Below are 15,803 nucleotides of genomic sequence, written 5' to 3'. Positions count from 1 at the left end.
GAATGAGAGGCATCTCTCAGCCTCTCTTGCATTGTCATCTGAGAGGTCTCTAATCTCTCCAAACTACTTCCACCAACATCAGACTATTTGAAATTTGCAGCACTAGAGAGCAAGTGATATAAGCACTATTTTACAAAAAGGTGAAGAAAATTGAGACACTGAGAGAATTTAAATGCCTTTCCAAAGAACACTAAACTGATTTATCACACACTCAAGCTCACACTTTTGAGGTTTACCTCTCTATTATTTATTCATTTTCATTAGGCTAGCCTTATTGAGGTTTGATTGACAAAATTGTAATTTATTTTTAAATAAGTCTATTTCAGAATGTCTAAGGTTTATGAAAGAAATGCAAGTTAACACATTAGCACAAATAACCTAGGTACAACTCAGCTTTGTTTTCATTTCACAGATTGCAGCTTACATAAATATTTTTATGGTGAAAAGTCATGATTTTGCTACTGAGTGCCACACATTGTGCTTTGACTCATCTTTCTTCTAAGCTAATCAAAGAGTGCAAAGATGCCCTCTGGGACATTGCACAGAATATGGAACACTTCACAAATTTGCCTGTCATCCTCGTGCAGGGGCCATGCTAATTTTCTCTATATTTTTCCAATTTTAGTATATGTGCTGCAGAAGTGAACATGCAACATATTTAAGGTGTACAAGGTGATAATTTGACATACATTATGAAAGGATTCCTACAATTGGGTTAATTAACATACCCATCACCTCATATATTTACCTTTGTGTGTGTGTGTGTGTGTGTGTGTGTGTGTGTGAACACTTAAGTTCTACTCTCTTAGCAAATTTCAATTATATAATACTAGAGTCCTGGTACACAAGGATTCATGCACTGGTGGGGTCACTCGGCATGGCCTGAAGGGATTGGGCCAAAACCAGCTCTCCAACATATCCTGAGGGGTCCCAGATTGCGACAGGGTGCTGGCCAGGCCAAGAGACCTCTAGTATGCATATAAGATCTTTGGTTAATCTCTTCCTGCCCTCCCCTCTCCCTACTTCCCTCTGAAATTCATCAATCTGTTCCATGTTTCCATGCCTGTGCATTAAACACCTGCCCCCTAGTGGTCAGTGTGCATCATAGCTACCAATTGGCTGGCCACTTAGGATTTTATATATATACTAGAGGCCCGGTGCACAAAAATTTGTGCACTCGGGGGGGAGAAGGGGTCTCTCAGCCCGGCCTGTGCCCTCTCGTAGTCTGGGACCCCTCAGGAGATAACGACCTGCCGGCTTAGGCCCGCTCCCGGGTGGCAGAGGGCAGGCCCAATCCCTAGGTGTAGCCCCTGGTCGGGCTCAGAGCAGGGCCGATTGGGGAGTTGGGGTGCCGCCCCCTGTCATGCACAGAGCAGGGCGGATCGGGAGGTTGCGATGCCACCCTCAGTCACGCTAAGGGTAGGGCCGATTGGGGGGTTGGGGCACCGCCCCCTGTCACACTCAAGGCAGGGTCGATGGGGAGGTTGCGGCGCCACCCCCTGTCACGCACAGAGCAGGGCCCATCAGGGGGGTTGGGGCTCCGTACCCTGTCACGCACAGAGCAGGGCCCATCAGGGGGTTTGGGGCTCTGTACCCTGTCACACACAGGGCAGGGCCGATCAGGGGGTTAAGGAGCTCCCCCCTGTCACGCACAGAGCAGGGCCCATCAGGGGGGTTGGGGCTCCGTACCCTGTCACGCACAGAGCAGGGCCCATCAGGGGGTTTGGGGCTCTGTACCCTGTCACACACAGGGCAGGGCTGATCAGGGGGTTAAGGAGCTCCCCCCTGTCACGCACAGAGCAGGGCCGATCAGGGGGTTGAGGAGCTCCCCCCTGTCACTCACAGAGCAGAGCCCATAGGGGAGTTGGGGCACCGTCCCCTATCACACACAGAGCAGGGCGGATCAGGGGGTTGGGGCGCCACCACTGTCACATTCAGGGCAGGGCCGATGGGGGGGTTTGGGGCGCCGCACCCTGTCACACACAGAGCCGCAGGGCGATCAGGGGGTTTGGGCACTGCCCCCTGTCATGCTGATCCCGGTGCTGGTGCTGGGAGGCCTCGCGGCTCCGCTGATCCCGGTGCTGGGAGGCATATTACCCTTTTACTATATAGGATAGAAGCCTGGTGCACGGGTGGGGCTGGCTGGTTTGCCCTGAAGGGTGTCCTGGATCAGGGTGGGGGTCCCGCTTGGGTGCCTGGCCAGCCTGGGTGAGGGGATGATGGCTGTTTGCATCTGGTCACACCCCTTCTGGGTGGGGGTCCCGCTTGGGTGCCTGGCCAGCCTGGGTGAGGGGATGATGGCTGTTTGCATCTGGTCACACCCCCTTTAGGGTGGGGGTCCCCACTGGGGTGCCTGGCCAGCCTGGGTGAGGGGCTGAGGGCCATTTTCAGGCTGGCAGGTGACTGAAGCTCCCAACCGGTCCTTTTTTCCTTTTTTTTTTATTCTGGGCCAGCTTTAGCTCTGAGGCTCGGCTACAGCTATGAGACCTCCACTGCTGAAAGCAGGTTTCTGGCCTTTGTTTACCTTCTGTATTTGAAACAATGTTGCGGTCCTGCTGGCTGAAGCCCGGGGTTTTGTTTAGCTTCTATATTTGTTACAATGTTGCTTAGAGTGCAGCTGAGAGGCCGCAAGGCAGGCAGGGAAGCTTGGCTTCCTCCGTCACTGAAGCAAGCAAGCCTCCCTGTTCGCGTCAGCTGCCTGGCTGCCGGCCGCCATCTTGGCTGGCAGTTAATTTGCATATCGCCCTGATTAGCCAATGGGAAGGGTAGTGGTCATACGCTAATTACCATGTTTCTCTTTTATTAGATAGGACTAGAGGCCTGGTGCAAAAAAATTTGTGGGAAAAGCTGTTGTCTCTAGGACTCGGGCTATCAGCCCCCCCAGCGGGGACCCTCACCCCATGGGAGTGTGGCAAGCCTGGGTGAGGGGCTGAGGGCCGTTTTCAGGCTGGCCACACCCCCTTCAGGGTGGGGGTTCCCACTGGGGTGCCTGGCCAGCCTGGGTGAGGGGCTGATGGCTGTTTGCAGGCTGGTCAAGCCCCCTAGTGGGGACCTTCACCCCATGGGGGTTTGGCCAGCCTGGGTGAGGGGCTGATGGCCGTTTTCAGGCTGGCCACAGCCAAGGGCTGAAAGCAGGTATCTGGGATTTATTTAACTTCTATAATTGAAACTTTGTAGCCTTGAGCGGAGTGCAGGGCCAGCAGGGCAGGCAGGAAGCTTGGCTTCCTCCATTGCCGGGGGCAATGCTCCAGCTCCATAGCCACTGCCATCTTAGTTGGGTTAATTTGCATATTTGCTCCTGATTGGCTGGTGGGCGTGGTTTGTGGGTGTAGCAGATGGTACAGTCAATTTGCATGTTTCTCTTTTATTAGATTAGACTCGAAGCCCTATGCATGAAATTCATGCATGGGGGAGGTTGGACATTCTTAGCACTGCCGTGGAGGTGGGAGAGGCTCCCGCCACTGCCACTGTGCTAGCCAACTGTGAGCCCGACTTCTGGCTGAGCAGTGCTCCCCCTATGGGAGCGCACTGACCACCAGGGGGCAGCTCCTGCATTGAGCATCTGCCCTCTGGTAGTCAGTGCGCATCATAGCAACCAGTCATTCCACCATCAGGCCGAAACCGGCTCTCTGACATCCCCTGAGGGGTCCCGGATTGCAAGAGGGCACAGGCCAGGCCGAGGGACTCCTACTGAGTGCATGAATTTTGTGCACTGGGGAGTGATGCAGGAAGTTGGCCAGCTGGGGAGGGACTGCGGGAGGGCTCCAGGGCATGTCCGGCCCATCTCACTCAGTCCCAATCAGCCGGATCCCAGCAGCAAGGTAACCTACTGGTTGGAGCATCTGCCCCCTGATGGTCAGTGTAAGTCATAGCGAGCAGTTGAGCAGCCTTAGCATACATTAGCATATTATGCTTTGATTGGTTGAACGGACAACTGGATGACTGGACACTTAGCATATTAGGCTTTTATTATATAGGATCATTATCAACTATAGTCACTATGTTATACTTTAGATCTTAAGAGCTCATTCATTTTATAACTGAAAATTTGTATCCTTTTACCAACCTCTCCCCCTTCTCCCACTTCCCAAATCCTGGTAACCACCAATCAATCTAGTCTCTGTTTCTATGACTTTTTTTTTTTTTAGGTTCCACATATAATGATACCATGCAGTATTTGTCTTCTCCATCTCTATATATATATATATATATATATATATATGGATATATATATATATAAAATCACATCCATTATTACCCATTCATCTATTGATGGACACTTAAGTTCTTTCCATACCTTGACTATTGTGAATAACGTTGTGATAAACATAGGAGTATAGAAATCTCTTCAAGATAATGATTTGGTTTTCTTTGGATCAAGCTCACACACTTTTGAAAAGAACCACACAGAGAAATGGAAGCCAGACCTGTTCACTACCCACTATGGTTCCCCACAAGTTTGTGAAAAAAAGTGGTTCATGGTAGCAGTGGGCTATGTCACTATGTAATAATAACTGAGAACAAAAACAGAAGTAGACAGAATGGTATAGACATTCTGAATTCAAGATAGAACACCCACATAAAAAGCTTGGCTTCTTCTCCCAGATCCCTCCCACACAAGATGGACTTCCTCCAGCTTCAGCCAATTCAGTGGCCAGAAATGGCCAGTGAACCCGGTTACATGATTGACTACATCCAGGAGAACTGACTCATTAGGGAGATGTGTAAGGCCTTTCTGTGGTCAAAGAGTCTCACAAATCAAGCCAAACACTTTGCAGGACAGTCTCATTTTCTGAAGAAAGACATTTTGCAAACTTATTTTTTCTCCTTTTGAGGTCTGTTTTCTAAATTTGGCTTCCAGAGTCACTCTCAGGTTCTGTGTGGTTAATTTCTTTTCCTCCAAGGATTTTTCAAGCAAGGCACTAGGTAGAAAACAGATATTGAGAATCTGAGAATATTAGCACTGGGAAGGACTTTAGCATCACTGTGGCCCGATGCCCTCCTTTCACAGAGGAAGACATAGAGACCATAGAGATCATTTTATTTGCTCAGGGTCACACAGCACTAGTGCGCTTTTGTCTGCATTTTAAAATCCTGGCTCTACCCCTACTGGAATATGGGCTGGGGCAAGTCACTTCACCTTTGTGAGCCTTAGTTTCCTTCTCCAATACAACTGGGTAATAGCCCTAGCTCTTAGGGGTTTTGTGAGGATTCAGTACCTGACACAGAGTAACTGGCTGAGTGTGGGCAGTGGACTCAAACTGCCTACCTCTGAATTCCAGTTCTGCCACTTGCATAAGTGATATTTGGCCTAATTACTTCACTTTCTGTCTTGGTTTGCTCAACTGAATAAAATGAGTAAAACGATCATAGTTCCTACTTTATCAAAATTGTTGTGAGTCTTAAATAAAATAACATATATAGCCCACTTAGAATAATGCTTGGCACATCTTAGCTATTATTAGTCTGACTAGAATAACCAATTTTCTTAGTTTCAGTAGCCATACTTTACCCCAAATTCAGCAGTTTTAAAACTACCCATTTTCAAAGGTTTTGAACACATGCTGAAATTCTTAAGGGTAGAACCTGATGTCCTACTTTAGATTAAAAAAAAAAAAAAGTCACACCACTCGTAGTCCCAGCTCCCAATTAAGAGAGGACCTGATTCAATAATTTATGGCCTACAGCTATGTCAGGAGTCAAAGAGCTTCCACTTCCACTGCCTGAAAAGGGCAGCAGCCCCTCTGTCTGAGTTGTTCCATCTGGGATAATAATATTTATTTCTTTGTAAAGGGCTTTGAGACCTTTGGATGAAAAGTGCTATGTGAGCACAAATTGTTATCTCTTTTCCAGATATCACTTTTAGATACAAATCCAGAAGCTCCCGAAAATAGACAGCAGCAGAAGTACAATCTCTACATAGACAGCTCTGTCCTGAGTATCACAATCAGATAACACACTCATGCCTCACGCCATCATCAGTTTCCTTTTACATGTCAGAGCATATCTGATTTGGATTGAGAAAAAAATAAGATGTCCTCAAGCTGTATTTTTGGTGTCTAACATTTAAAGACTTTCCTCCCTCTGTTTTCCTGATTTGTGTATTTGGAATCCTCTCCTGAGGTCAACAGGAACTTTGAGGTTGATTCAACTCTGGGGGCGTGAAGCAGGACGAGAAGAAGAAATTATTCTCTTATTCCTACACCCTCCTCTCTCTCCTCTCTCTTCTCACAGTCTCCTCTCCCTTCTTTCTCTTTGTGTATCCAATTCAATCTTGTTTCTATCTCATAATTTCTAGTTTATGTGCGTTTTTTTTTCATTTGCTTCCTAGACACTTACACTATCAGTCACGGTCAAAAAAATTTTAAGACTTTTCCTTTTCCTGCATTTGTTTTTACAATTCATAAATTTATTTATTCATTCAACAAAAAAGAATTTCTTGAAAACCTACTATGCATACTGACACAGATGCTAAAGAAATAAAAGTCATGGTTCCTGCTAGAGCTAAAATCTAGGCAAAATTAGAGTTGGGAGTTATTACTAGCTGACTTGGTGCCTGCCCTGGACCTCTCACTCACCCCCAATACTTTTTCCCCCCGTTAATATCATCTCTCCCATTTGCCTCTCAGACTCAGTGTCTCACTGTCCTCTCAGCTCTCCCGATTATGAGAGCAGAAAACATGAGAGCTCTGCAAATACTAGGTCCTCAATGCCTTAGTTTCTAAGACATTCCAAAATGAAGTTATTTATTCCAAAAGTAGTTTTATTCATTCTTTCTTTTAAAGAATCCATTTGATTTATATTTATTTTGCGGTTTATCACTCTAAAACTATTTTTAGTGCCTACTCTGGACCAAGCTTTTTATACCAGATGCTGAGAATGCAAGAGCAAATAAGACACATGAGGCCTTCCTCTTGAAGAGCTTACACTGTTAAAGGCATACAGACACAAAAAAGGAAATGAATACATACAACATTTCAGTAAGAGAAAGGAAGAACGCATGTGTATGATTAGATTGAAAGTGACTAGGACAGAATGACGCTGACAAGGATGGTCTCTCTAAGGAGGCAATATTTGAGCTGAGGTCTGAAGGATGAAGAGGAGTTAGCCACACAAATCTGGAGCAGAACATTTGAGGCAGAGAAAAGAATTCCAAGAGAGGGCCTGAGGCAATATCAAACTAGACATCAAAGTATGGAAAAAAGGACAGTGAGGTTGGAGATTGTTATAATAAGGGGAAAGATTGGCATGGAATGGGATTAGGGAGATAAGTAAAGGTCAGATTTATGCTGAGCCTTGCAAGCTATGGCAAGTTTGGATTGTATTCCAAATACAATGGGAAGTCACTGGAGGATTTAAGTAGAAGAATGATTAAGGTCTGGTTTATATTTAAAAGAGATCAGCCTTGGCCGGTGTTCTCAGTGGTTAGAGTGTCCACCCTGGCACTGAAGGTTCAATTCCTTGTCAAGGGCACATACCTTAGTTGAAGGTTCCATCCCTGGTCCCTGAAGTGGTGGGTTCAGGAGGCAACCAATCTATCGATGTGTTTCTCTCCCGTCTCCTCCCCCCACCCCCACCCTCTCCTAGTACAAAAGTGGAAGCAAAGAGAGCAGTTAGAAAGCTGTTATAGTAGTCTGGGCCAGAGGTGACAGTGACTTAGACTGAGGTAGTGGCACTGGAGAGGAAGAAGAATAGGTAGAATTCAAGGTATAATTTGAAGATGGAACTAACCAACCAAGATTGGATCAAGTGGGTAAAGGAAGTAGAGTGATCAACGATGACTCAATTTTTCATTTGAGCAACTGGACAGATGATGAAACTATTCACTGAAATGGAAAACTTAGTAACATAATGAGGCTAGGGGCATAGGAAATTCCATTTTTGACATGCTAATACTAAGATACCTGTAAATGGAAATTTAAGTACCAGCTAGAGATGTAAATCTAGACTTCAAAGGAGAGGTCAGAGTTAGAGGTCTAAATTTGGGAGTCAACATATAGATGATATTTAAAACTATGAAACTAGATAAGATGACGAAAAGAGAAAGTTGATAAGAAAGAGGATCTAGAGCAGCACTGTCCAGTAGAAATATATGTGAGCCATATATGTAATTTTGAATTTTCTAGTAGCCACATCAAAAAGGTAAAAAGAGGCCTAGCTGGCATGGCTCAGTGGTTGAGCATTGACCTATGAACCAGGAGGTCACAATTCGATTCCTGGTCAGGGTACATGCCCAGGTTATAGGTTCAGTCCCCAGTGTGGGGCATGCAGGAGGCAGCTGATCAATGATTCTCTCTCATCATCGATGTTTTTATCTCTCTCTCCCTTTCCTTTCCTCTCTGAAATCAATAAAAATATATTTTTAAAAGGGTAAAAGAAACAGATGGAATGAATTTTAATAATACAATATATCCAAATATTATTTCAAAATATAATCATATGAAAATTTTAATGAGATATTTTCTATTCTTTTTAAAATATATTTTATTGATTTTGAGAGAGAGAGAAAGGGAGAGGGAGAAAGAGAGAGAAACATCGATGTGAGAATGAAACATCGATTGGCTGCCTCCTACATGCCTTCTACCAGGAATTGAGCCACAACCTGGACATGTGACCTGTCCAGGAATTGAACCAACAACCTTTTGGTGCATAGGACAATGCCCAACCAATTGAACTACACTAACCAGGGCTTATATCCTTTTTTGAAACTAAGTCTTTGAAACTCAGAGTTTATTTTATGCTTACAGCTTATCTCATTTCAGACTAAGCACATTTCAAGTACTCAACAGCAACTCATGTACGGTCCAAGTCTAGAACTTAACCTGGGATCAACCCAACATTTACAGATTGAATAAAGGAGGAGGAGTCAGGAAAGGAGGCTGAGAAAATGGTATTGTGGAAGCCAAGAAAATAAAGCATTTTAAAAAGAGACTGGTGAAGAGGAAGGGAGAAAGAGAGAGAGAAACATTGATGGGAGAGAGAGAAACATCCATCAGTTGGCTCCTAGAGAAAAAAAGAAAAACTACTTCAAGAATCAGCACTACCAAAATTCTGTATCTTGGTTTTTGAACTATAAGCATACCTGTTTCATACCTGCCTTGCAATCTGGCTGAGATTAAGAGGAGGGCCAGGTGTGGGCCTTGGCTGGACAATGTCTTTAAAATTCCTTTCCTGAGAAGACAGCCCTTGCTATTGCAGATGAGATGTGATACCACTAACTACTCATAACTTCAATGTGCCTGGTTGTCCTCTGTCTTTGTAATCTTGACAATAACAAAATCCTTAATAAGAATTGTGCCCCTCCAGGGTGAGGACCAGCTGCCAGCAAAGAGAGAGAGAGAGAGAGAGAGAGAGAGAGAGAGAGAGAGAGAGAGAGAGAGAGAGACAGACAAGCTGGTCAACTGTGTTCAATGTTTAAAAGAGGCTGAGTAAGATGAGAAAGAGCAATAAAATTCAGCAACATGTAGGTCACTGATGATCTTGACTAAAGTTGTTTCAGTAGAATAGCAGCTTCCTGGAAGGAGGCCAGAATGGAACCATTGTAAGGTAAGGAAGTGGCAACAGCCAGTACAAACAACTTCTCAAAAAGGTTTTGCTGTGCTGTGCCGGAAGTGGCGGGTGGCCCAACTCCATGGCGGTGGCTGCTGTTGGGGTGCAGTGGGGCAGTGACTGAGCTGGTGCCTGGCCGCTGGCCTGGCCTCCAGACTCTGCACCCCTGATGCTGCTCGGGTGCTGACCCCGCCCAGCCAGGACAATGGTGAAGTATTTCCTGGGCCACAGCCTGCTCCGGAGTTCCTGGGACCAAGTGTTCGCTGCCTTCTGGCAGTGGTACCCGAATCCCTATAGCACACATGTCTTGACGGAAGACATAGTGCACCGGGAGGTAAACCCTGACCAGAAGCTCCTGTCCCGGAGACTCCTGACCAAGACCAACAGGATGCCCTGCTGGGCCCAGTGACTATTTCCTGCCAATGCTGCTCACTCAGTGTACATTCTAGAGGATTCTATTGTGGACCCACAGAACCAGACCATGACCGCCTTCACTTGGAACATCAACCGCGCCCGGCTGATGGTGGTGGAGGAACAATGTGTTCACTGTGTGAACTCTGATAACAGTGGCTGGACCGAAATCCACGGGGAAGCTTGGGTCTCCTCTAGCTTATTAGGCGTCTCCAGAGCTGTCCAGGAATTTGGTTTCACCCTGTTCAAAAGCAATGTAGCCAAGTCAATGAAGGGTTTTGAATACATCTTGGCCAAGCTGCAAGGTGAGGCCCCTTCCAAAACCCTTGTTGAGACAGCCAAGGAAGCCAAGGAGAAGGCAAAGGAGACGGCACTGGAAGCTACAGAGAAGCCCAAGGACCTTGCCAGCAAGGCAGCCACCAAGAAGCAGCAGCAGCAACAGTGTGTGCAACCAGTGCAGACCCTGGTGTGGCAGCACACCACACCACCTGCCGCACTCCCTCTGTCCTCCCCTATATTTTATTATTAAAAGTCGACTTCCAGCCTGATCTACTCTCTGGGTAGTGGGTTGGAAGTGGTATCTATTTGGCATCTACAGTGCATCAGACCTGTTATCCATGTCTGGGCCAGGCCTGCTTCTTCCTGCATTGCATAGCTGAGAAGAGATTTGCCCAGGGTCACGGAGAGCATTCAGGCAAAGTGGTCATAAACACTAGACTGTAAGCTCCATGAGGGCAGGGACCTTCGTTTTGTTCTCTGCTGTGTCCCAAGTATCAGGAACAATATCTAGCATAGACACGCAATAAATATTTGTTGAATTAAAAAAAAAAGTTTTGCTATGCTGAAGAAAAGACAAAAGAAATACTAGTTGGAGGTGGATGTGGTCAAGGGAGGGTTTTTACCCAAACCGGAGATGCTAGAGCATGCTTGTATGCTAATGGGAATGTTCAATGAGAAGGAAGGAAGTATTGTGGGAGAAAAGAGATAAATGAAGAGGGAAGCCCTTCAAACGACAAGAGAGGCCCTGGCTGGTGTGACTCATTTGGTCACCAAAAGGTCACCGGTTTGAAGGTTTTGGATTCAATCCCCAGTTGGGTGTGTAAGGGAGGCAACTGATCAATGCTTCTCTCTCACATAAATGTTTCTCTCTTTCCCTCTCCCTCTAAAATCAATAAAAACATATTTTTTTTAAAAAAAAAATGGAGAATGGGCAAAAGGAGTTTAGAGAGGGGGGTTGAAAAATGATTCTTCTATTATAACAGGAAGAAAGACAGAGAATGAATACAATATCAGAATAGAGATACAGATTAATTTATAGCATAACAGGAACTTTCATCTTTTTTTAAAGTATATTTTACTGATTTTTTACAGAGAGGGGGGAGAGGGATAGAGAGTCAGAAACATCGATGAGAGAGAAACATCGATCAGCTGCCTCCTACACACTTCCCACTGGGGATATGCCCGCAACCAAGGTACATGCCCTTGACCAGAATCGAACCTGGGACCCTTCAGTCCTCAGGCCGACACTCTATCCACTGAGCCAAACCAGTTAGGGCAGGAACTTTCATCTTAACACAAGACTGAAGCCATATAAGAAATAGATATATAGATAGCTATATATATACTACTTTATGTAAATAATTGTCCAGTAACTATGTGAATTTTAATAAAACTGAAATATTTGCAAACAGTGCCAAAAAAGGTACATAGTAGAAATGCAATCCAGAAAGAAAAAAAAGGGGGGGTAGTATGATATGAGAAACTATTCTTTTTCTTGTCTTTCTTTAAAAATGCCAATTTGTTTTTTTGGGTTTTTTTTGTTTTTTTTTTTGTTTTTAAATATATTTTATTGATTTTTTACAGAGAGGAAGGGAGAGAGATAGAGAGTTAGAAACATCGCTGGGAGAGAAACATCGATCAGCCACCTCCTGCACATCTCCCACTGGGGATGTGCCCGCAGCCCAGGTACATGCCCTTGACCGGAATCGAACCTGGGACCCCTCAGTCCGCAGGCCGACGCTCTATCCACTGAGCCAAACCGGTTTCGGCTAAAAATGCCAATTTGATGAATATAAGTCTATACTTTTTCAGGAATGTTGGTGTCCACCTCCAAGGTATCCCTTTCTTTGGATCAAGTTAACTAGAAAACCAATTTAGTAATCACAAGATTGCTTGTGATCAGAGTCCTAGGGCAAAGGGAATGAATAACCTTGAGGTCATTTCATTCAAGAGGCAAAAAAAGCCCAATGAACTATCTCTGATATACATAATAGGGACAAGTGTCTGCCACATTCAGAGTCTCTTTCCCCCTAACAGTGTTGGAAACAGAGCAATAAAATCTCCCCATCCAATTTGTAGGACAATCTACCTGAGGCCTATTTAATTTTATATCTATTTGGAAGTATCGGCCACTTCCATGCCTTTAAGAAATGTAAAAGACTGCTAGAGGGAAAATATATCAAGGCAGGAGCCTAATGGAAACAATTTCCTGAAAATAATTTACTAAAGGGACTATTTACAAGGATGTGAGCAGAGTTCAAGGAAACAAGTATGTAGAGACACCCGGGGACTAACAAGAGTTTGTCAAAACTTCGGTCCCTAGACAAAGAAGGGCAAGGCGAAGAAAGCGTTACAGATCCCAGTGAGTGCTGGAGCCACGGCATCATGGGGCTGTCAGGCAGCTATTGCAAGAGCATGGCACCAAAGTGGGGGGGAAGGACAAAGAAGAAAAACATCAATCTCTCTTTCTTCCTGCTCTTCCTTCTCCACCTGTCAAGCTTCTGCTGAACCTATTGGAAGTTAGAGGGTGAGGGAACACAGTGATGTAACCCACGGAGGTGAGTGCTCAAGGATTCAGAGCAGAAAGGGTGGAGAGTGAGTCTGGGGGATGGGGATAGATGAGGGCAGGCAAGGGGAGTATAATTAACACAGGAAGATAAGATATCCGTACATGAAACAATTAAATAGGGATATCAACTATGGGCTCTCTGTGGAGCTATAAACGTGATAGAAATGAGGCGAGGGGAGAGGGAAAGCAGGGAAAGTTGAACAAAACTAGCTAATTCACAGTAAGACTGTAACACTTAGCTTTCATTAATCTTTCTTTTTTTAAATATATTTTTATTGATTTCAGAGAGGAAGACAGAGGGAGAGAGAGATAGAAACATCAATGATGAGAGAGAATCATTGATCGGCTGCCTCCTGCACAACCCCTACTGGGGATCAAGCCCACAACCCAGGCATATGCCCTTGACCGGAATCAAACCCGTGACCCTTCAGTTCGCAGGCCAAGGCTCTATCCACTGAGCCAACCCAGCTAGGGCTCATTAATCTTTCTTACTATACCAGAGATTTAGAGGAGGGGGGTTGATTATTTTGTGTTTTGTTTATTAAAGAAAAGGTTTTATTTTACCTTTATTATGTACAAGGCAAAAAATAATCCTAGAGGTAAAATTTTTGTTTGGCTTTTTGAGGAAAGGAATCCTGTGCTGATTTTTATAACATATTATCCTTGGACCCACTATTCCCACCTTGTCTACATGCACCGTTGGAAAGAGGCCTAAACCTCCAGCATACACTGGTTTACTGAAGCTTACATTTAGACAAAAGCCTAATGCAGACACTTGTGGTCACAAGGCCTCTGTCACTAAATGGACACAATAAAAAAAAGCAGCATTTCGGTTAAGAAGGTAGGCTCTGAAGTCAGGTTGTGTGGATTTAAATGCTTGCTCTACTAGGTACTAGCTGTACGGCCTTGGGTAGGTTACTCCTCTTGTCCTCCATGCCATATGAAACATGGTGACAATAATAATACTTATTCCATAGGGTCATCTTGTGAAGAGTACATAACATACTTTACATAAAGTACTTAAGATACTGTCTGGCATATGGTAAATGCTTAAGAAATCTTATTATTAATAAAGCCAATGTTTTGATTCCAAAGTATTCTACAGTCAACTTGATTTCGCTTTAATAACCTGGTCTTGGTCTTCTCTCCACATCTTTAGATTCTTCTCTCTCTCTCTCTCTCTCTCTCTCTCTCACACACACACACACACACACACACACACACACACACAGTCACATATATAGGCAGAGAGGGAGAGAGAGAGAACAGTGACGTTCTCATTTATACCGAAAACATATGAATACTTCTAAATTCATTCATGTACTCATATATTAATTGAGTAGCTATTATGTTTCAGATGCTGGACTAGGTGCTGGATGTAATAAAAAAGTGAGAAAACAAACAACCACACCTTGCCCCTAAGGAACTTGTGTTCCAATGAGGGAGACAGACATTAATCAAATTGCTACATATAAAAACTGTATGGTAGGGCAATACCCAATAGTGAATTAGGATATTGAAGATCAGTTTTTTCAAATTCTAGAGAAAAGGAGATGAGCAGAATTCTAGTGAGCTACAAGTGAGACATCAGGCTGCTGCGCTATTACTCATATGTAGCTATTTAAATTTTAATTGTAAGCAATTAAAACAAAATAAAATTTAAAATTCTGTTCCTCGTTTGCACTAGCCACATTTCAAGTGCTCAATCACCATATGTGACTAGAGGCTGCTGTCTTAAGCAGTGAAAATATGGATGATTTCCATCATTGTAGGGAGTCATTGGGAGCTTCAAATATGAAGGAAATTCCCATGGTCTGGAAAGGGGAGGTTGAGATTAAAAGTAGGCAAAATGGTATACAATATAGAAGCCATGGCAAATACAAAGTTTTCCAAAAAGGAGATATAATTTCTAGTAGACACAAGGGTACAAGTATAATACAATGTTGAAAAATCACATGGATTGGTTCCCCTATCAACCATGTCCTCACCAAAAAGACATTTCCCAATGGAATTTTATATTTAGTTTCAGATATTTTTTAGCTTGCAATTTTGTGATATAAATCCCGCGGAATACAGAAGCCTCTTAAAATGAATTATAATGCTTACAATGCAACTTTTAAAAAATGGACGACTATAGGTATAGTAGTAAGGGCCACATGGCTTTTCCCCTAGAATCTACATTTAAAAAAAAAATCTATCAGTATTTTATTTGTTTATATATCTTTCATATTTTACTGACTCCAGTTTCTTACTCATGAATATACCAATTTTTCAGGTTTCCTTTTCCCCATTCTCTCGGGAACACAAAACTGTGAGTATAATTTCACATTGACTGTGCTTGTATCCATAGAGTCAGAAGCAAGAGTTCTTCATTTCCCCTGTGTACAATCATTCTTTCAATGCTCCCTTTTTTGTATTTGACAGTGCGTTAGAAAAGTGCTATAACTAGCATGGGGCGGGAAATAGTACTTAAAAATTTTGCACTCAGGATAAATATGCCATGTGCTCAGAAAAATAAGAGGATTCTTGGTGAGAGGTGATAGTTTTCTACCTAAACAAAGAAATTCCAGTCACAAAAGGCGAAATGAAGTTTTGCTCATTTTCTAGGTGTAAGAAAAAATCACAGCTGTTATTGTTGTTATTGTTCAAAATTCTTGCCTGGCCGGTGTTGCTCAGTGGTTGAGTGTCAACCTATGAACCAGGAGGTTGAGGTTCGATTCACGGTCAGGGCACATACCCGAGTTGTGGGCTCCATCCCCAGTTGGGGGTGTGCTAGAGGCAGCCAATTGATGATTCTCTTTCATCATTGATGTTTCAATCTCTATCTCTCTCTCTCTCTCTTTCTCTCTCTCTTTCTCTCTTTCTCTCTCTCTCCCTTCCTCTCTGAAATCAATAAAATATATTTTTTAAAAAATTCTTATCATACAGTTTTTTAACCAAAATCTATAAGAAGCAGAACATTTTATTTTTTTATATTTTAAAAAAATATGTTTTT

At 43.8% G+C, this 15,803-nt stretch overlaps 1 non-coding gene and 1 pseudogene across 1 annotated transcript; one reads left to right on the top strand and one right to left on the bottom strand.

Moving 5' to 3' along the window:
• Window positions 1-542: 542 nt before the first annotated feature.
• Window positions 543-647, bottom strand: LOC118659392. Its single transcript, XR_004968527.1, has one exon. It is a non-coding gene; the product is annotated as a U6 spliceosomal RNA (small nuclear RNA).
• A 9,107-nt stretch (window positions 648-9,754) lies between these two features.
• LOC118657889 lies at window positions 9,755-10,489 on the top strand (annotated as a pseudogene).
• The last annotated feature ends 5,314 nt before the right edge of the window (window positions 10,490-15,803 follow it).

The sequence above is a fragment of the Myotis myotis genome, unplaced genomic scaffold, assembly GCF_014108235.1.
Source record: "Myotis myotis isolate mMyoMyo1 unplaced genomic scaffold, mMyoMyo1.p scaffold_m19_p_6, whole genome shotgun sequence".
Taxonomy (NCBI): Eukaryota; Metazoa; Chordata; class Mammalia; order Chiroptera; family Vespertilionidae; genus Myotis; species Myotis myotis.
This window is presented reverse-complemented; position numbering and strand designations above follow the sequence as displayed.